General features: G+C 44.4%; 1 protein-coding gene across 3 annotated transcripts in view; it reads left to right on the top strand.

Annotated features, from left to right (window-relative positions):
- The window catches only part of LOC126412343 (GRAM domain-containing protein 2A-like), a 669,092-nt gene that overhangs the window by 571,353 nt on the left and 76,561 nt on the right, over window positions 1-21,178 (top strand). The gene's annotated exons all lie outside the window — the stretch shown is intronic.

Genomic DNA, 21,178 nt, shown 5'->3' with positions numbered 1-21,178 from the left:
CCCGCCATTATGTAAAATACGGCTTTGAGAAAAACACGTTTAAAGTTTTGAGTTACAATGCTTGCAGTTAATTTAAAGATACCTGTAGTCAGGGACCCTTGGACAATACAACTATCCTTCGGTATCCAAAACGCCCTCTTTGTTAGCTTCTGTCATCCGCTGTTCTGCTCGCTCTATACAATTTTCGTCAACGTTGCGCCGAAGCACTAACAGGCTGGTCCGATCTCAGGTTCGAGCACTTCAAAAATTTCCATAATTCCTGTTCGGCCGTCATGCAACATTGTGGTCGCAATGTCGATTATATCTTTCCAGCTGTGTACGGTTTTCGGAGACATCGACCGGACGCAAATGTTAAAACTTTCGTCGGCATTTTGAGTGTAGCCTCCCACACATCATTCCAGCAAGTCATACGATAAAATGTCGAACTAAGATGGTAGCCAATTTTGTCGGTTACGCTCCGAGACAGTATCTCACAAATCGGCTTGTAACTCGATAACAAGGATTGTGGCGAACTTCGGATGGATCCTACAATCAAATAGACGCCCCAGAGAACTTTTTAAGCGAGAAAGATCGATTTTTTGAAGGTTTCAAAGAAGACTGCCCCCTTAACGTATGTTTCCGTGGCAAGATACGAGCTGGCGATCTACTCGCACTTAGTAATTAGAAGACCGCATGCCATTGATGCCGTGCAGGCTAAGCAATCTCGTGCTGTTCCTGCTGTCCTCTTTATGGATTATGGAGTTTCTTCCTGGCTTTTAGATGTGGCTTCTGATTTCCAGTGCTACTTGCCGTCCTCGCCTGTTGCCGCAAAGTTATTTCACAATGAAGATGACGTGCAACAAAATTCGAAAGCGGTAACCTAAATAAAGATAAAGAGCGAATAAACGGTATTACGGTGTTCTCAGATATCCTATCTACGTTTGTGAAAAAAATACTACTGGCAGTTGCGGATTCTTTACGTCCAAAGACAAACGTTTGTCGGAGTAACAAGAGCCTTGATTGTTTCAGCACGACCGGTGACCAATTAGTTGGCCTTTCTTTACACATTCGGGAGGGGTGTGCTGCGTGCCCCTTCGTGTTCACAGGACCGCACGCATTCGTTGCTGATTTGGGGAGCATTCTGGCATTCTAAAGCAGCTCGACTTGCTCGCTAAATTGCCTAAGAAAATGTCAGGCACTATTTGAAATAAAACTATCGGCATCCTCTCAGAGTGGCAGGTCCGTGGGACCTAATCGTCAGTGAGCTGCTTCAGCTGGAGAACGACACATCTGGAGAAACTTGGGGACTTGGTTGACGGCTGGGGGCGTTACCCTAGGATCGGGCTGCCTCCTGAGGGAGAGACTTATTGTCTCCGTTCTGCCTATTAAGTAGCAGCTACAAACGGTAAACGCTACCCGGCCAACAAAGTGATCTGCAAACGAATAAGATACAAAATACTGAGAATTTATGGATGAACGTTGTAGTAAACACCGAAATAGCTGTACAATAAAGCTGATAGTAGCGATTTCAAAATGGTTCAAATGGCTCTGAGCACTATGGGACTCAACTGCTGAGGTCATTAGTCCCGTAGAACTTAGAACTAGTTAAACCTAACTAACCTAAGGACATCACAAACATCCATGCCCGAGGCAGGATTCGAACCTGCGACCGTAGCGGTCTTGCGGTTCCAGACTGCAGCGCCTTTAACCGCACGGCCACTTCGGCCGGCCTAGCGATTTCACGGCAACACGACGTGCAAATATGTTGAAAGATACGCTATACAGGGAGTAACCAAGTTCCTTTTACAGACTTTGAGGAGATTTTCGTTACAATAAAATAAGAAAATAAGTCCAGTAACATGGACTCTAAAATGCATACCTTAAGAGCTGTAAGCACTTGTTCAATGGGAGAGATGTTCCACCTTAGCGAAGACGAACAAGTAGTATGCACTTGAGCCCATGTTCATCGGACCTCCTCCTTGTTTTTGTTGCTAAAGCTGTGTACAATAACGGATCTCTTGTCTGAAGCAAAATTACAGTAATAAAACGCATCCAAATGCCTGGGGTTGAGTACGACAGGAGAAGTTAAAAACATGCAAATGAAAGAGAGGAAAACACGAAGAAAATGCTAGGCCCAATGTAACAGACCGGTGAATACAGCAACAGGAGAAATGGAGCTCGGCACAAGAAAACTGGACAAATAAATGTAACGGTGGGAAAACGTGGACCGTCGTTTTTCACGTCCATCTGACCCAAATGAAAGAAAACAGGATATGCAGGAGAATTTTTGAATATGTCAACGAAGGAAAAAATGTTCCTGGTGCAAGTGGCTGCAGGTAATCAGAAGTGATCTGAAACGGACGAAGATTGAGGCACATGAAATTCTGAAGAGGTAAGTTTCGGAAGTGGTATGAGCAGACGAAGAACTACGATCGTCTGGCCACTTCTGTGGGCTCTTTGATTGCTCTGTGAGGTGGCTCAACCGCAGTACATCATATGAAACATTAGTTCATTTTATTACATGAAGGATAAAAAAAATACTTAACACGATACATTCCTTCGCCACAGGAATGCTTGATAATTTACAACACTTGTTGCCTATGAAAGCATCGCTTACGCTGTAATTAACAAACTGTTCTCTTGAAGTAGAATGTTCAAAGTTACTAGTTTTCCGTCTCAGATAACACTTTCGTCCTAATCAGTGATACTGACTGCTTCAGCAGAGGCCACGAAATGAGCACAGTGCTTCTGTGCGCGTCTCTAAATTGACCTCTGTGTGAAGGTGCTGCTATGCTGGGAGGGTGGGCGTGTCTTCACTCCGTTCGTCGTTGCGGATTGTAGCGAGACATCGCTGGTGTCTGTAGCGTCTATGAGCGTTGCCGAATTTGATGTGGCGCCGCGATCTTTGGACAGTACCACAGGAAGAAGGTTCTAGATATCTCCAGAGAAAACCGAAACAGATAACTAGAGAAAAGTGGTCAGAAGTTCTGATCGAACGCAAGATTACTTGGCAGACTGAGAGTGAGGCGGCCGCTGAGCGGTGGGCGGGCCAGCGGCCAGGGGACGGGGCGGCGCCAGCTGCGGATTATTTTGGTAGGGCACACTCTCCGCTCCGCGAACGAGATCGCGGCCCAGCCCCGCGAGCCACGACTGCTGCTTTCGCGGAAGCCGGGCAGTTCCGGCTGTGCCGCGTCGCCTCATCCTCAGCTAAAAATGCCCCTGGTGGAACCTGTGGTCGGCAGCCATTCGTGCCGCGTGCACCGCGCCGTCAACTCCTCCGCTCCGCGATGGCGTCCGATCCCTGCGCGGTCGAGGGCCTGTCTCTGGCGGTCGCGCTCAATGCCATCGGCTGGATCACCGGCGCCAAGTAAGTCTGAGACCAGCGGCTAACGCTACTCCCAACCGCGATAATTTTCCAGTTACCTGCTACACGTCAAATGACCACCGCACTGTTAGGAGTGTATACCTCGCTCGAAGCCAGCGGATGTTTGTGGCCTAGTCCTGAAATATCACATTTAAGTGCTAGTCAACGGGCGATGAACTGCTTTTTCGCTTCCTGTAGTCTAGGTATCGAGTCATATGTTGCGTTTCCTGTGCCTCTCCGTCGGTCCCTGGCACATTGTTCTTCGTAGCTGTTTCATTGGCGCTAAACACGGAATACAATGTAGCGAGGTGTTGAGGTATAACGCTGGGGACTACATTTACAGCTGTGTTCTGCTGACACCTTATAGTGTCTGACGGAAGGTACTGTGTGCACCAGCGACACTTCCCCGCCTTTCTGTTGCAGTCGTGAACAGCTGGCGGGAAGAACGATTAGTGGTAAGCCTTTGTTGATCTCGAATCTCTCTGTTTTTACCTTCACGGTCTTTTCGCGAGGTATACGTAGGAGGAAACAATATGACGGTTGATTCTTCTAGGAAATACTCTCGGAACTTTAAGGCTCCCTTCGCACTCCAGCTGTACGATGTGCAGTGATGTATGGGAAACGACTCGCTACACGACGCAGAAACAACTCGGCAGTGATGTATGGGAAACGACTCGCTACACGACGCAGAAACAACTCGCAGTGGTGGAACACTTAGAAACGTAGTTGAAGCGACTTGACTGATTCCTCTCTTTAGGGGAAAAGTTTCAACTCATCTGATTTTTTATGTAGATGAAGCAATGCTACATCCGTTTCCGTTTGTCAGTAAAAAATTTGCTTTTTCCGTAAAAAAATTAAAAGCCGCTGGTTTTGGATTCGTGCTTGTTCTCCACTATGTAATCTTCCTCTTTCGATTCTGAGGCAACTATTCGATATTTTGCATACTGCAGTCTGATATCACAGCTTGATAATGAAGCGGTTTTCTTTCCTCTGTTGCCCACAGTTACTGAGACACTTCGAAATTAAGTAAAACACGATGCGTAATTGAGAAGTTTGCAGTAAAAAAGTAGTTGCTGGCGTGTTTAATTTTGATGCATTTTAGGTCATACTAAACTCAATACGGAATGTAGCTAGCAGATCGAAATTACTTTTAACGCTGGAACGAGAACTACGCCTCTTCTCAGTCTGCGTAGTGTGTTTGGAAGCTGTCAGCGATACGCCACATGGCGAGCCTGTTGCTTTCGCACTTACTAAGGAAACCTGTAACGAAATGCGCTGTTCTTGTTTGGACCTTCTCTATTTCCTCTATCAGTCCTATCTGCTAATAGAGTAAAAGGGCTTCAACACATTCTTAGCTTTCGTTGAAAAAGTGTGGTCAGAGTTCAGAAGATGCTAGTGTACCCAAATGAATGCAATGAGAGAGGCTACGATCAGCTGACCTATGTATTACGGACTAAGCGTGTTCTTACGAACATATCTTCTGTTACTTGCCTGTAATCCACGCTGGCATTTGGTGTACTGTATCTATCCACATGATCATGGGTAATTTCCTACCTGCCTTTATTTACAATATAAACTACTTTATTTTTACCTATTTTCTAATGTAAATATCCTGTTTGGTTCTAACTTGGGCAGCTGTGCTTCGACCAATTTGACGTCAACCTGGGTAGTAGCTGATTAAGGTGCATTTCCGTCCATCGTGGTAAATTTTTTCCGTGACTTCCCCAGATCACACAAGGCGAATACTGAAACGTTTCTTTTCCCTTCTTTCCACCGTCATTGTCCAATTTATCTAGAGCACGGTTCTTAATAACAACGCTGTGGAAAGACAACGTCAAACTAATTGCAAGAAAAACAGATGCTTGGCTGAAATTCACTGGAAGAATCCAAGAGAAACTTAATTCGTCTGTGAAAGGAGTGGCTCACGAAATAGATGTTTTAACTATCGCGGAGTATTTGGATTAACGGAAGAGAGAGGCAAGATTCAACGAAGAGAGGCGTTTCGTAATGGGATCGTTTAGTCGGCACGAGAGCGCTACGGAGATACGCAACAGTATTAAGTGGTAGACGCTACAAGGGAGGTGTTATACGTCAGAGAGGGATTCCAAGTGTGTGTGTGTGTGTGTGTGTGTGTGTGTGTGTGTGTGTGTGTGTGTGTGTGTGTATTTTCCCAGAAAAGCCGGGTGGCATATTGCCTTCTCCCGCATGCGTCTGTGACCACAACGAGAAAATCTGAAAAATCAGACTTATTACTATGATTTACCGATAATCATTCTTCCCACGTACGCGAATGGAACAGGAAAATGGGAGGGGCAACATAATGAAACCGAAAGTACCATTCGTCACGCACCCTAAGATATATCGCAGGGTATAGATGTAGGTTAGATGTAGATAGTTAATTCGTCACTTGGCAACATCCAAATGCCGGCCACACTCCTGGACATGAAAACTACAGTAAAAGGGACTGGGTTATAAGCAGAATACGAGTCACTTTGCATTGAGTGACAGTGCTCTGCTACTCGAGGTCACAGTGGATGTGACGTACCGTTGTTTCTTCACCCGATAAACTACGGAGTTTGAAATACAGTATGGTGCACGACTTGACACTTTTGACGTAAACAAAGCTTTGTCAGCATAACAGAGCTGTTAAATTACTTTTAAAATATCTAGGCTGTCCCAGGGCTCAAACATGGGCTTTTGGACTTCGGACGTGGTACATAGGCCGAACGAGCAATCACGGTCAACGTTCAAAACTAATAAACAAGTATTCATGTCACGCTAGTCCGAAGTGTTGGTATTTGAGTTATGAGTTACGACATTTACGCTTGGCCTTTTGGCCCGGTTACGAATTGGACACCGCTGCCGGTTAAGCCATCGCCATCTGCTGACGGCTGCGCCGGCGCCGTTCTGCCCATGTGGGCAATTGCTGACGGTCCGCCACATTTTAACGTCCTGTCCGGATTTTAATACACTGCGTCTTGATCTTGGCCTGCCATGTACTCTGGATGCCATTTTAGCGGATGACCCAGGAGCAGCTGCTCGCGTTCTTCGTTTTATCAACTTGACAAACCTGTCTAAGGGCATTTGAATATGTTGTTTTTTTAATCCTATGCCTGTCTATCTGTCTTTTATCGTGTTTTCCCTTTTAGTTGCTGTTTTAAACTTGTGCCTCGCGGTGCATTCCTAACGTAGTCTGGGCGCTAATGACCATTGTAGTTGTGCGCCCTAAAACCACAAAATAAATAAATAAATAAATAAATAAATAAATGAAATTACTCTTGGCCTGTTCTCAAAAAAGATGGACACAGTAAGGAAAGTTCCGTAGTTCGCGACGACAGCATACAGGAATATGACGCACGATTATCGTGCAGAGATCGAGTAGACGTCAGTGGACTGCGGTTGCGGGCAGGATGCGACAGCTTTCTCGTTTGATAAAAGACCACGGCGTTCTATTGCAGAGATCTGGGGATTACCTAACGTTTCATACAGCCCTATTTTTCGCACCGCCAGTGTAGTCTAGCGTGTAACTGACGTAGATGTTAAGGAGGCGTATTGTTTTTACTTTCACCTTCGATGCATACGATCTGCTGCGGCGGTTGAGAAGTTCTCAAGCGTATCCTGTTTCCATTCATCCTAACCACACAGCAGTAAAATATCATTCTACGTTTTCTCATCGTTACATTTAGTTGTTCAATTGTCTTTTACAGATCTTCATTACTTCTGTTGCTGCGTTTACCATTGTTTTATTGATCCCAATATTTTTCATAGGTTTTTCCTCTCTTCCATATTTCCTATTTCAGCCAAGTCTAGGGGTTCGGTTGAATATAATCTTTGACTTTATTACTGTTAACAAAAACTATAATGTTGCTTGAGAGGGGATGGATGTTTCATTGCGCGTATCTGTAATCAGCTGAAGGATATTTCCATCTTCCTTACCCTGAGTTTGTTAGCCTCCCCGTCGCGGCCGTTCTTCCGTATTATTTCACTAAAATGCTTAAATATATTTTTTGATTTCTCGCTATTTTGTGGTTATATGGTTTGAAACTTATGTTGTATTAGTCGTACATTTTTAGTTTAAGATAGTTGAAGGCGTTTTTTTTTCTGTCGTTGTTTTGAAGATGTTGATTTTTCTTTGTACCATTGTTGCCACGTCTCCGCACGGTATTTGAAAGGTCGTCGGCGAAAGCTGTTGCAGCTGTCATTTATTCTACACTTTCTGAGTTATCTATATATATATATATGTATATATATATATATATATATATATATATATATATTATAGTGTATATAAGAAGTAGCAGATGATTTCCGAATACAGTGGCATTTGACGATTAGTGAATGGCTTCGTCTGCGTGCTCGGACTGTCAGGCTTTTGCTTAGCTGTCTCGAAAGCGCTTCATATCCCGCTCTGCAATACTAGAGGCTGCACCAGCACCCAGCAGACGTCGCGTCTGCTGCGTTAATTGCGCGCGGCGCGTTCGTCACACGAAACTGGAGACCTGGAACGCTGGAGCGCGCGTTGTGTGGAGGAGTCGCGCGGTACGAGGCGCTCCAGCTCCCAGGAAGTGCTAACGGCGAGCGCGGCTCGCCAACCGACAACCGCGGCAGGTGAGGGAAGCCTGCCAGCTGTTCTGGCGCCAGTTTCCTGGCCACAAGTGCGCCGTATCGCGAATTTGACGGGGCGCGACGGCCGTCTTCACGAGCCGCGGCGCGGCGCGGAGTCGATCCTATATGGTGCTCTCACAGAATGTCACGCCACGGGCACTTTAACTGTGCAGATAACACGACAGGGGCAACCGCTGACTGACCATTGCAAATTTGTTCATTCGTTTCATTTATGGCATACCGCTGTCCAGCTACTGGGCTGGTAGCGTAAAGTGGGATTTAGTCCTGCAAATTAACATTGTGAAGTCCTGCACATGAGTACTAAAATAATTTCGTTTGCCCGAAAATCCTACAAATTTAAAGGTTGTCGATTCAACTAAATACATGGGGATCATAATTACGAACAGTTTAAATTGGAACACACAGGGATCAAAATTACGAAAATTTGAAACTGAAACGCTAAACAAGTTGTGGGGAAGGATAATGAAAGACTGCGTCGTATTGGCAAAACATTTAGAAGATACAGCAAATCTACTAAAGAGACTCCCTACACAACGCTTATCTACATTTATACTCCGCAAGCCACCCAACGGTGTTTGGCGGAGGGCACTTTACGTGCCACTGTCATTACCTCCCTTTCCTGTTCCAGTCGCGTATGGTTCGCGGGAAGAACGACTGCCGGAAAACCTCCGTGCGCGCTCGAATATCTCTAATTTTACATTCGTGATCTCCTCGGGAGGTATAAGTAGGGGGAAGCAATATATTCGATACCTCATCCAGAAACGCACCCTCTCGAAACCTGGACAGCAAGCTACACCGCGATGCAGAGCGCCTCTCTTGCAGAGTCTGCCACTTGAGTTTGCTAAACATCTCCGTAACGCTATCACGCTTACCAAATAACCCTGTGACGAAACGTGCCGCTCTTCTTTGGCTCTTCTCTATCTCCTCTGTCAGCTCGGATCCCACACTGATGAGCAATACTCAAGTATACGTCGAACGAGTGTTTTGCAACCCACCTCCTTTGTTGATGGACTAAATTTTCTAAGGACTCTCCCAATGAATCTCAACCTGGCACCCGCCTTACCAACAATTTATTTTATATGATCATTCCACTTCATATCGTTCCGTACGCATGCTCCCAGATATTTTACAGAAGTAACTGCTACCAGTGTTTGTTCCGCTATCATATAATCATACAATAAAGGATCCTTCTTTCTATGTATTCGCAATACATTACATTTGTCTATGTTAAGGGTCAGTTGCCACTCCCTGCACCAAGTGCCTATCCGCTGCAGATCTTCCTGCATTTCGCTACAATTTTCTAATGCTGCAACTTCTCTGTATACTACAGCAAAATCCGCGAAAAGCCGCATGGAACTTCCGACACTATCTACTAGATCCATTGTTTTTCTTTTACAATTTTGCTGCGTGGAGTGCGAGCCTTACCAGATAGGAGTGACGAAGAAGATCGAAAAAGTTCAAAGAAGGCTAGCTAGTTTTGTATTACTGCGAAATACGGGAGACAGTTGAGGTGGCAATCATTAAAACAAAGGCATTTTTCCTTGCGGCGAGATCTTTTCACGAAATTTCAATCACCAACTTTCGAATGCGAGAATATTGTGTTGACTCCCACCTACACAGGGGGAAATGAACATCGCAATAAAATAAAGACACCTCACTCGGTAGCTGTAAGTATTCGTTTTCCCCCACGTGCTACTGGAGAGTGGAACGATCGAGAAATACTCTACAAGCGGTTGAATAATCCCTCTGCCAGACTTTTTAAGTGTTAACTGCAGAGTAGTCATTCACGTGTAGATGACCTGGTTACATTTCTTACAACAGTTCAGCATACAGAATTTGATTTTAACTCTGCAGCGGAGTGTGCGCTGATACGAAACTTTCTGGCAGATTAAAGCGGTGTGCCGGACCGAGACTCGAACTCGGGACCTTTGCCTTTCGCGGGCAAGTGCTCTACCAACTCAGCTACCCAAACACTTGCCCGCGAAAGGCAAAGGTCCCGAGTTAAAGTCTCGGTCCGGCACACAGTTTTAATCTGCCAGGAAGTTTCAATTCAGCATACAGTTTCATTAAGATTCCCTTGGGCATTATGCTGCATTATTATGAAACAATAATGAACTCCACATATGTGAATGGCAGTCACATGATACCTGTTTCACTATTACATTCACCGCCAGTGACAAGAGCATTCGAGCAATGAATACGTAATAAAGAGTTAAAATCAGTCCGCGTGTGTGATGGATCACAAGCTTCTGGACATCCATTGCTGTTAATTCGGAAGACGTCAGCCACATAACGGATAGCGTATATGACAAACTTTTTCTGCTGCTTCCAGTTTTATCGTTCAGGGACGAACGGTGAAGATGAAATTTTCTTCCATTCCCCCTGAGTAGTCGTGTGCAGTTGACGCATTTTTGAACACCTGATCTCCGACTGATGCTCTCGTTTCTGCCGAAGATCCTCGATAGAGTTCGTCCGCAGCTCGTGGTCTAGTGGCTAGCGTTGCTGCCCCTGGATCACGGCGTCCCGGGTTCGATTCCCGGCCGGGCAGGGGATTTTCTCTGCCTGGGTACTGGGTGTTTGAGTTGTTCTCATCATTTCATCACCATCATTTGTGTCAGTGTCTAAATTGAGCAGTAAAAAAACTTGGACTGTGTGAAAATTGGGACTTTACACGGGCGCTGATGACCGTGCATTTGAGAGCCCCATAACCCAATAATAATAATAGTAAGAAGAAGAAGAAGAAGAAGAAAATTCTTTATAGAACGAGCAGAAACTAGCAAAATACACAAAGCAATCACTCATATAAATACATCGGCTACACCACTGCAATTTCATAACCACTTCTACAACCCTTTAGATCACATAACATCAACAGATACAAAGAAAGTAAATTGGAAAAAGAAAACACTACATGGCAAGCACCCGTATCATCTAACACAGCCACACATCGATCAAGACGCATCCAACACATGGCTAAGAAAAGGCAATATATACAGTGAGACGGAAGGATTCATGATTGCAATACAGGATCAAACAATAAACACCAGATATTACAGCAAGCATATTATTAAAGATCCCAATACCACAACAGATAAATGCAGACTTTGCAAACAACAAATAGAAACAGTATATCACATCACTAGTGGATGTACAATACTAGCAAATACAGAATACCCCAGAAGACATGACAATGTAGCAAAAATAGTACATCGACAACTTGCCTTACAACATAAACTTATAAAACAACACGTTACCACATACAAGTATGCACCACAAAATGTACTAGAGAATGATGAATACAAATTATACTGGAACAGAACCATTATAACAGATAAAATAACACCACATAACAAACCTGACATCATACTCACCAATAAAAAGAAGAAATTAACACAACTAATCGAAATATCCATACCCAATACAACAAATATACAAAAGAAAACAGGAGAAAAAATTGAAAAATACATCCAACTGGCTGAGGAAGTCAGACATGTGGCATCAGGATAAAGTTGACATCATACCAATTATACTATCAAGTACAGGAGTCATACCACACAATATCCACCAGTACATCAATGCAATACAGCTACATCCAAACTTATATATACAATTACAGAAATCCGTAATTATTGATACATGTTCAATTACCCGAAAGTTCCTAAATGCAATGTAACATATACCATACAGTTAAAAGGAAGTCACGCTTGATCAAAGTCCGCGTCACTTTCCATTTTTAACCAGACTTAACGTCTGAGAAAGTGAAGGAAATAATAATAATCGGTGGAGCTCAAGCTGGTGATCTGAACTGGTCAGCGTAACGAACCCACGTAATTGTATTCGAATCATGACGCCACATAGTGTACAGTAAATAACTTCGTAAAAAGATTCTTTCACTGCCCCCTGGCTTATGCTTTGTTAGCGCCACTCAGCACGACATTTAAAATACTGACTACCCGGTTTAATGCGGATCCAAAAAAGCGCGGATAATTTGAAAAGATGGATAAACTGAAAATACATTTATTTTTTTACAGAAAACTACTGTTTCTTAAATTTAGAGAACGTGCTACATATCGCATTTGAATGCCCAATTCATTACTTACGCTATACTTGCCAGCAACAACTTAATTACAACCATACCCTTTAAACGCACTTGTTTTTACTTCACTTCTGGGAAACAATCCTCCATTTCTCGATTTTCATTAATTTTTTGCTGACTACCATTTTTCATTTTGAATCAATACATCGGTCTGGTCAAACGAATTTCGTCCTGCATACTCGACAATGGATAACGTTCTTCAGTGCCTCGGTGTGGGTGATAACGGCTACCTTGAGCGACTCATCTTCGCTGCCATCCTCTACCAAACGTACTCTGCTCACTAAATATATTCGCGTCACTTTACTGACCAGATCCTGGTTCATAGGCATTGCTGTTTAACCAGTCTCAGGTGTTTTCGCCATCTGCATTTATCTACATAGTTTTTCTTTCCAGACGAAAATAATTCTTCTGGTTGTAACAGAATAATTCAGGGTTGATTGGTTGATTTGCTGGTTTTCAGAATTGCCGAACTAAACACGGATAATCGCAAACTCGGACAATTTGGAGGTTGCTGTATAATGCTCCCGAAAGGCGTTCAAAATGAAGTGGACTGCTTGTAGAAAGATAGGCTGAAACTTTGAACTGACGCTTGTGTTAGAGAGGGCACTGGATTTGGAGGTTTTTTGCGCAGCTGTGGTAGCCACAATGCTACAGTGAAGTGGTGGTAACCACATCTGGTAAATAAGGAGACCCGGGTTCGAGTGCTCTGGTTTGCATAAATTTTAATTCATTGCTTCAGCTCCTATCATTATTGGAAATAAAGATCTGAGTTAAATAGTGGAGCAGGAAAAGTTCCGTTTTAAGAGCTTCAAAAAAGATAAAAACCGCCTACATACATCACCAGCTGGCGCACGAATGTTAAAAAGAAACTTAAAGTAACTTTGTCTACTGGCATAAAGAAGAAATCGTTATACTATCCGTTGGCTTTGACCAATGAGGTTCTGAACGTGGGACATACATCAACAACATGTCGACTATGACGGCAAATTATAGGCGATATTTTGAAACATAAATCACACAAACACTTTTGATCACGAGAATTTCCTGCATCGGGAAAAAAAAGTTCGAAACACTATTACCGTCAGTCACATATTCTTAAGAAAAAGTTTCTTGGAAATAAACCTGAGCGTAAAAAGAATTCTAATGCTGCAGTGGAGACAGGGATACGTTGTACATCCAAAAACACACAATATTTACAGTACATGAATCAAAGATAGTACCGGAAAATAAGTTCTAGCTATATAGCTGATGTAGACAATGCAATACCTAAATTCAACTACAATGTTAATCTTACAATATATTTCACATAAATCATGTAACCAGAAAGCAGGTTGTGGGGCAACAGAGTAACCTATCGCAGTCGGATTAGTATTTTTACTAAAAGAAACTGAAATGCATCTAAAACGGACAGCCCAAAACTACCATACAAAAACGCTACTACGCATAGCTTAATTATACTTACAGAATATTGAGTAGTATTCGCCAATAACATGTTAATATTTCCACACAGCGTTACATACAGTCATTTGAGGCTGACTGTGAAGCTACTTAAACGAAAAGATTCCCAACATTACTAAACGAAGCAGATGTGGCTATATTTTGTTCCTCACACAAAGCAGAGATTAAGAAACAATTTCACTGTAAGCGCACACACTAAAAAACGCAATTACGCAGGGCAATTCAGAATACGCACCAAGATGTGACGTCTCGGCGGCCATAAACATACAGGTGGACTAGTATCGCAAATTGCTTTTGACCCGTTTACTGTACGTCACGGTAGTCCTGTTAATCATGTTTACTATCATAGTTTCCGAAGGATCTAGCACCAAGGCAGCTGAGAAACACTTACCTTTTTCTGTCCTTTCCGAAACGCTTAAAAACTCATAACTTCGTCATATCACTAGCAGAAGCACTATCTGCGCCAATGCAAACTTAGCGGTCGTTGCTCGGTGATGGTCTGTCGAAATCGCAACAAAGAAACGGAAGAATTGCGGACGACTCATCTCCATACGCCACACCTACAGTACACAAGTACGAGTGCTTCGTTTCGGAGACCGGTGGCCCCCGAGAGCCACGCGATACCGCAAGGCAGTAAGGCAGTCCGGAGCAATATGTATATACCGCCGACAATAACATGCACAGCTCGCACCCCCGCTTCATCGGATGCGCCGGAATCATGCGCTGTAGTGCTTGTCACTGAAGAAGCGCTTAAAAAGTCGTTTTAAAATATTTCGATTTAGTGAGCAGCTTTTGCCAGGATTATGAGCGAAGACACAGGCAACCGACGCTGCAGTTCCGCCCAGAGACTTTCAATGGATTTCATGTCAGGGATTTAATCCCGGAAATGCAGTTCATCCTCTTTGATACACGCCGTAGGAGAAGGTTAAATGGTTTGAGCCGAAACAAGGAATTAAATAATAAACCATATCACCTTCACTAATCGCACATGTGGTATATCGGATACCGTGGCGGGGGAGAAGTCTTTTGCTCTTATCCAATTGGGCAGTCCACGTCTTCTTGGACTCCCCAATTTTAGCCGCTCTGCCGCGGACTTTTAATCTTCCCGTCACACTGCCAACGGTGTTCGGAGAGAATGCCTAAATGGATGATGTTTTACGTTTTATTCGTGAGGGGAGGGGGGGGGGGGGAGGCGTTTATCACACAATCTGAGGATGGCCGTCTGGTCTTCTTCCTCTGGCCTCCAGACTCCCTTCGTTTTCAGTCTTCCTCGCTTTTTCTTTGCTGTTTGTTTGCCTCGGTGTTTGTCCTTTAGGCTGGAGATTTCAGTGTATTGCCGAGTGGCGGTCTCATACTTTTTTCTTCTTGTGATCAGCGAGCCCAGGCAATCTGCTATATTATTTTAATACCTTCCACTAGATTTCCTTGTAGGGTACGTTTTCCCCTTTCGCTTACTTCTTTCGTTTTCTCTTTCCGTACGGTTCCCCGTTGGTTTCACGCCCTTTCACTTTTCCCGACTCCTTTTGAAAATTGTTTTACGTTGAGACTTGTTTCCATGAGTAAAAAGGGACTCGTGACTTTTTAGTTAGGTCCGCTTACAGACCAACCCAACCTACCTATCTACACATTTAAACGAGGTCCTAGGCTCACCGACGTTTCGACCAACTTTGCAACGACCCTCTTCAGGGCCGAGATGCGGGTGGTGGTATGGTGCGTTAATGTCAGTACAGTGGGTTCATCCAAGAAATGTCGCGACCCCTACAACATAACCGATTTCTAGAATAATAGGTAATTGTGTCTCTTATACTGTTGCGGCCGGTAGTTTTCTGACTAGGCAGCCATAGCGTATGACAGCAAATTAACAGCGCGTTGACCGTGGGCGCAAAGTCCACATGCCTCCTGAGGGGGATGCCTACTTTTCGCGCCCTCAGACCGACCCGTCAACACAGGCTTCTAAAGACGGCGGCGACCGCTCTGCCTGGAGCTATGCAGGTCGCAACCTCGTCTCCGAGCGGATCAGAACGCATGACAGATGGCAGGCAGTTAACAGCTGCAGGCCGACTCCGGCCTCTGCCGGTCGTAAACAAACCGCTCAATCCACAAAGGACCCGCTCACTGGCGAGTAGAGTTCCAGATACCAGTGTGTTGACGCAGGCGCGCGCCACACACACACACACACACACACACACACACTCTTTCTTTCTTGTCGGTTCTACATCTCAAAATAACATCTGGTTTACGAACGCAGCAACGGATACCTTCACTTCCTTGAACCAACCAGCACTGCCGGGTACGGAGTCAATTTGGGAATCACATGGCTACGTGGACTCTTACCTCGTTTTTGTAGGGACAAGCTGGTTTAGCGAGTTGCGTTTAACAAATATCTATCCCCGTGAGAATAAGAAATGGTTCAAATGGCTCTGAGCACTATGGGACTTAACTTCTGAGGTCATCAGTCGCCTAGAACTTAGAACTAATTAAACCTAACTAACCTAAGGACATCACACACATCCATGCCCGAGGCAGGATTCGAACCTGCGACCGTAGCGGTCGCGCGGTTCCAGACTGTAGCGCCTAGAACCGCTCGACCACTCCGGCCGGCTGAGAAGAAGAGTTCTGCTTCTTAACTGAGGCTCTTAGGAAACTCGGGTAGCATCCGATTTTCACTAAATCGAGATAACTTGCCTAGCGCACTTCATGGCGTAGTGGACTCGTCTTCGGGAACAGCAAGCTTCAGACCCATGCCGGTTCATTTACTTCTATACACACACTCTGCAAGCCACTGCACAGTGAGAGTGTGGGGGAAGCTTACATCGTTCCGATATTAGCCAGTTTGTCCTATTTCACTTCCGTGTTGAGCGAAGGGAAAAATGCACTGCGCCCTGATCTCTTAATGTGTGATCCTGATCCCTACACAAGACAGAAGATTGTGACAGTTGAATGGTAGCACAGTTTTCCAATATCGATTCTCTACATTTGCCGAAGAGGATATAGAGAAAACTATGTCTGCTTCCTTCCGAGCATCCAGTTTTGAGTTCTCCGAGCATTTCTGTTACATGTTCGTATGTGCTATACCGACCTGTTAAGATCCTCTGAATTGGCTTGATGTCTTCTGTTATGTCTACTTGGTAGGGTCTATGAACGCTGGATAAATGCTGTCGGTTTGAATGCCATTTCCTTTACAGATTAACTTCTTTCCCAGCACACCTTCAACAAATCTAAATTTTGCTTTCGCCCTCCCCAATATTGATTTTATGTGATAATTTCAATTTATTTATGTCACCTGTAAATATTTGTACAACATAACGTGCTCAAAAAGTTCGCCAGTGATCTGGTGTTCGGATTTTTTCTTTTTGCTATAAACATTAACTTGCCTCTATACACACTTAACTAGAGCTGCTTTTTCAGACTAAACTTTCACTCTGCAGCGGAATGTGCGCTGATCTGAAACTTGGTGGCAGATTAAAGCTGTGTGTGCCGGATAGGGACTCGATCCTGAGATCTTTGCCTTTGGCGGGCAAGTGCTCAACCTACTGAGCTGCCCATGCACGACTCACGACCCCTCCTCCACAGCTCTGCTTCCGCGGGCATCTCATCTCCTGCCTTCCAAACTTCACAGAAGATCTCCTGCATACCTTACGGGACTAGCATTCGTGGGAGAAAGGAAAATGCGGAGAAATTACGTACTCGCAGCCTGCGGGATTCTTTGCAGACGAATTTTTACAATTCGCAGGAGTAGAAATTTTGTCTAAGTCCTTCAGCATTTCCTTACTCTCGCCCAAACGACAGTTTCCTCTAGACTGCAGCATCGCCAGTGAACAATCTGATGCTGCTGCTGCTCCTGCTGTTGGCCCTAAGTAATAAATCTTCTGTGTATGAGAGGCTCTGTTACCCTTCCTTGGTGCACACGTGACGGTAGTTACGTTTCTGTTGAACGTTCGCACTCGGTTGCATTAGTCAAGTATTCTTCGAGCCATTCCCATACTTAGAAGACACTCAGTACAGTCACAACAGGATTGTCAATCTAGGACGCCATGTAGTATGTTAATATGAATTTAACTGTTAGGAATTTCTTTTTTAAGTATTTGGAGAGTAGCTTGTAAGGAAGTGAAATGTGAACGACAAATAGCTATGACAAAAAGAGACTAGGTGGTTTTGAAATGCAGTGCTGCTGGTGATTAGATGGGTTGATGGAGTAACTAATGAAAGGCTCTGAATCGGATTGGGAAGAAATGAACTGTATTGTATTACTTGATTAAGGCTATACATAGACTCATAGTACACATCGTGAGGCATCGCAGAATAGTGAATTTGCTAAAAGAGAGGAGTATGAGGGGGAGGAGGGAATTCCTTAAAGTTGTAGAAAGTGCAAAGCTAGATTACAGAAAGCAGGTTGAAATGAATATAGATTGCGGTGGTGAAACTTGTGCAGGATAGACTAGCATGGAGAGATACGTCAAACCAGTCTTTGGACTGAAGACCACAATACAATACCGTTACCATTCCCTACTAGTAAGTTGATGCTAAGTGTACGGTACGCGGTGTAACAATGTTCATACAATCGCCTTAGATAAAAGCAATGGTCATGTCGTTACAAAGCCAGTGTCGCGTTGGTTGCTTTGTCCACAGTGACAGCTACGCCGCTGTCGCGTCAGTTGAATAGGGACGAACTCCTAGGACTTGCGCTGATTTTTATTGAACGGAACATGATGGAGGAGGAGGAGGAGGGATATCTATGGGGTGAGGAGAGGGCGCTGCGCATGTGGGCAAGCAAACCGAAATGGTGACGTTAGTAAAACACTATTCTTCACATTTTCCGCTAAGACGTCAACTTCAATATTGGACACGTTTGTTCTGCTTTTACACACATATTTGTTATTAACAGCGATGGTGCTGCTGCAGACAACAAATAAATTCATTAAAGAGAAGACAAGTTATTTCTCATAAGTGAGTACCGCAAATGTAGTTGTCGTACTAGTAACAAGCGTATTGGGCGTTAATATTGAGACGCAGTGTGATGAAGGCATAAAATCGTGTGACTAACCGATGCAACTGTATCGCCACATCAGTACAAGAAAAATTACAGATAAAACCAGTATTGAGGAGGGAGGGTGCTGGCAGTCTATCGGTTGAATGTATACACATTTCGAACAATGTTCACATGCACATAACAAACGTTAACGAAATTCTGTGTCATTTGCTTCGTAGTATTCAGTTTCCAAAGTATTGTGCGTATTTTAAAGTTCAGATGACCTGGTGAATGATTATGTGCTATCAAAATTTTAATTTCACCAAGGATGGACAAAGATTACACCATTCAATGAAATGAAATGCGAGTAGAAGAATTAAGTTGCTGGAGGTATTTCAGTGTGTAATAAATAACTAAATTACTGTGTGTCGAAATTTTGTGGAACAGTTTCATATTGGCGTACTTGAAACAGATTTTTAATCAGGTAAAGTTCAGCACAAGGTGCAAAAAATGGTTATGTCTGTCTCTTCTTTCCGTATACAAAAAAAAATACTGACATCAGAGTTGACGCACTTGTTGGAATCCAGCGGAAAGACCTTGAGCTTCTCTGTTCAAAGCTTTAAGCCAAACCCATTCCAGGTATCGAATGGAAGCTGTTAAGATGCTTAAGACTTGAATGAAAATTCACCGGTACATCTGACCACATTCTGTCTGCACTAGAGATGCAGTGATATTCAGAATCTTCGGGCAATCCTTACTCCACGCCACAGTCGCGCGACCTAAGAAGTCGGTGTTCGTGGCGACAGAAATTCAGTTGTGCGCACCTGACTGCTCACTCCTCAGATATTCCTGGTGTGTGGGCGAGACGGAGCTTCCTCATTGAGTGCACTCGCCGCATCCACACTTTGCTCGGTTGTGGCCGTTAAAAATTCGAGTCGTCTTCGCGGCACGCCCTTTTCCGGACGCTGCGCGTCACTACGAACTCGGCCGTCGCGAAGCGTGCACGAACAAGCCTGTATTCCGCACGGCAGGTGCTGTTCCTTTGCCCTTCCCAGTACTGGCTGTTCCCGCAGGGGTCCCGGCTTCCGTTCTCGTTAACACCCTCTGGTTATTCTGCAGCTAGCTCTCTAGCCTACCTCCTCAGCCACCCGCATGGGTCGTCCCTCTCTTACTGTATTTTAGTGCTTTCGGACGCGGTTAGCACTTTCCTCTGCCGCACCCAATTTTACTTTGTTAGGACTAGCTCTCTGACGAAGGCAAAACCTTAAGGAATTCCTTATGCTTGATGCCAGATGATGGTTGAACAGCAGTTGAACAGATTTCTGTGCGCTCTTCGAGACAGTGGGTCTATTCTCATTTTTAACACATTGACTACGTCACACCGGAGTGAGAGAGTTGTGGGAGAAACGTTCCCCACTGCATGTTGAGCTCCGGGGTAAACAAGACAGCGCTCATCCGTGTACTGACCTCATTATTTATCTCGCCTTATTTTACAGTTGTCGGTCCGTACTGATGCCCATCACGTTTCACCCTTCTCTCTTTTACTATTATGAATCTCCCGGCTAGGAGACATTATTTATCCCGTCACTGTCTTAGTCCTGCATTAGGTTGTCATGAGTCAGATATGGCTGAGGTGAGGTGTCCCCCGACGCAGGTGAGTCCTGGGGTGAACTTGTCTTCTCTCTGACCTGCATACCGACCCGCTCCTTACGCAGGGTGACTCAAAAATTTGGGAAATTATGGAATGGAGATAATGAATGAGCACAATTGTTTGACGTGTTTGTTTATCTATACAAAGTATGTTATTATTGAACGTCACAAGCATCTTTATTTCTTGAGTATCACTTCGGACAGATGCGCTCCCCTCGGTGTACACATTCCTGCAGGCTGACAGAACTCTATGCATGGCTGGACCTAACATTGCAATAGGAATCCTGAAGATTTCCTGTTGTATTTTTAAGTTCTTCGATGTTAGCAGGTAGAGTACTGTAAAGCGCACTTTTAAGGTGGCCCCACAAAAAAAAATCGCGCTGTCAGGTCAGGCGATCTTGGGGACCATGCAGTGTCACGGTGCCTTGTAATGACAAGGTTACCAAACAATCGTAATACAGCTCCCATCGATATCCGTGTCGTCGCTCTGTCATGCTGAGATGAACTGTTGGCAGAAAAATCGGGCAGTTCGTGCACAACAAAACTTTCCATCGTGGCAACCTACCGAACAGACGTTACAGTGTTTGTGCACCCATTATGATCTTCAAAAAAGTAGGGGCGTGTTGTGCCACTCGAAAACATGACGCATGTTGCAGCTGTGCAGTGAACGCTCGGGTAGCAGACGTGGATTTTGCTGGAACCAATAGCGACAATTCTGTCTATTGACGAAGCCACTGAGGTGGAAGCACGGGCTGTTAAGGAAATGGTTGTCGTCGCGCAGTTTTGCTAACGGGCGTTCAGCGTATTTTCTACGCTTTAGCAAACCTTTAGGGTGAGGTAACCGAACAATCTGCAGCTTGTACGAATGGAACTTTAAATCCACGTTCAGTACTCGATGAACACTTGAGCGACTCAACTGTAGAGACTCCTGTTACGTCGAACAGAACGCTGTACGCACAGTCTCGATACTGTCTCCCGTACGAGCGGTCCGAGGTCTCCCTGCAAATTGCCTCTTGAATGCAGAAGCCGTTGCTCA

This window comes from Schistocerca serialis, chromosome 7 (genome assembly GCF_023864345.2).
Source record: "Schistocerca serialis cubense isolate TAMUIC-IGC-003099 chromosome 7, iqSchSeri2.2, whole genome shotgun sequence".
In the NCBI taxonomy this organism is placed as follows: Eukaryota; Metazoa; Arthropoda; class Insecta; order Orthoptera; family Acrididae; genus Schistocerca; species Schistocerca serialis.
The sequence above is the reverse complement of the archived record's forward strand: the minus strand, read 5'-3'. Positions and strand labels throughout refer to the sequence as shown.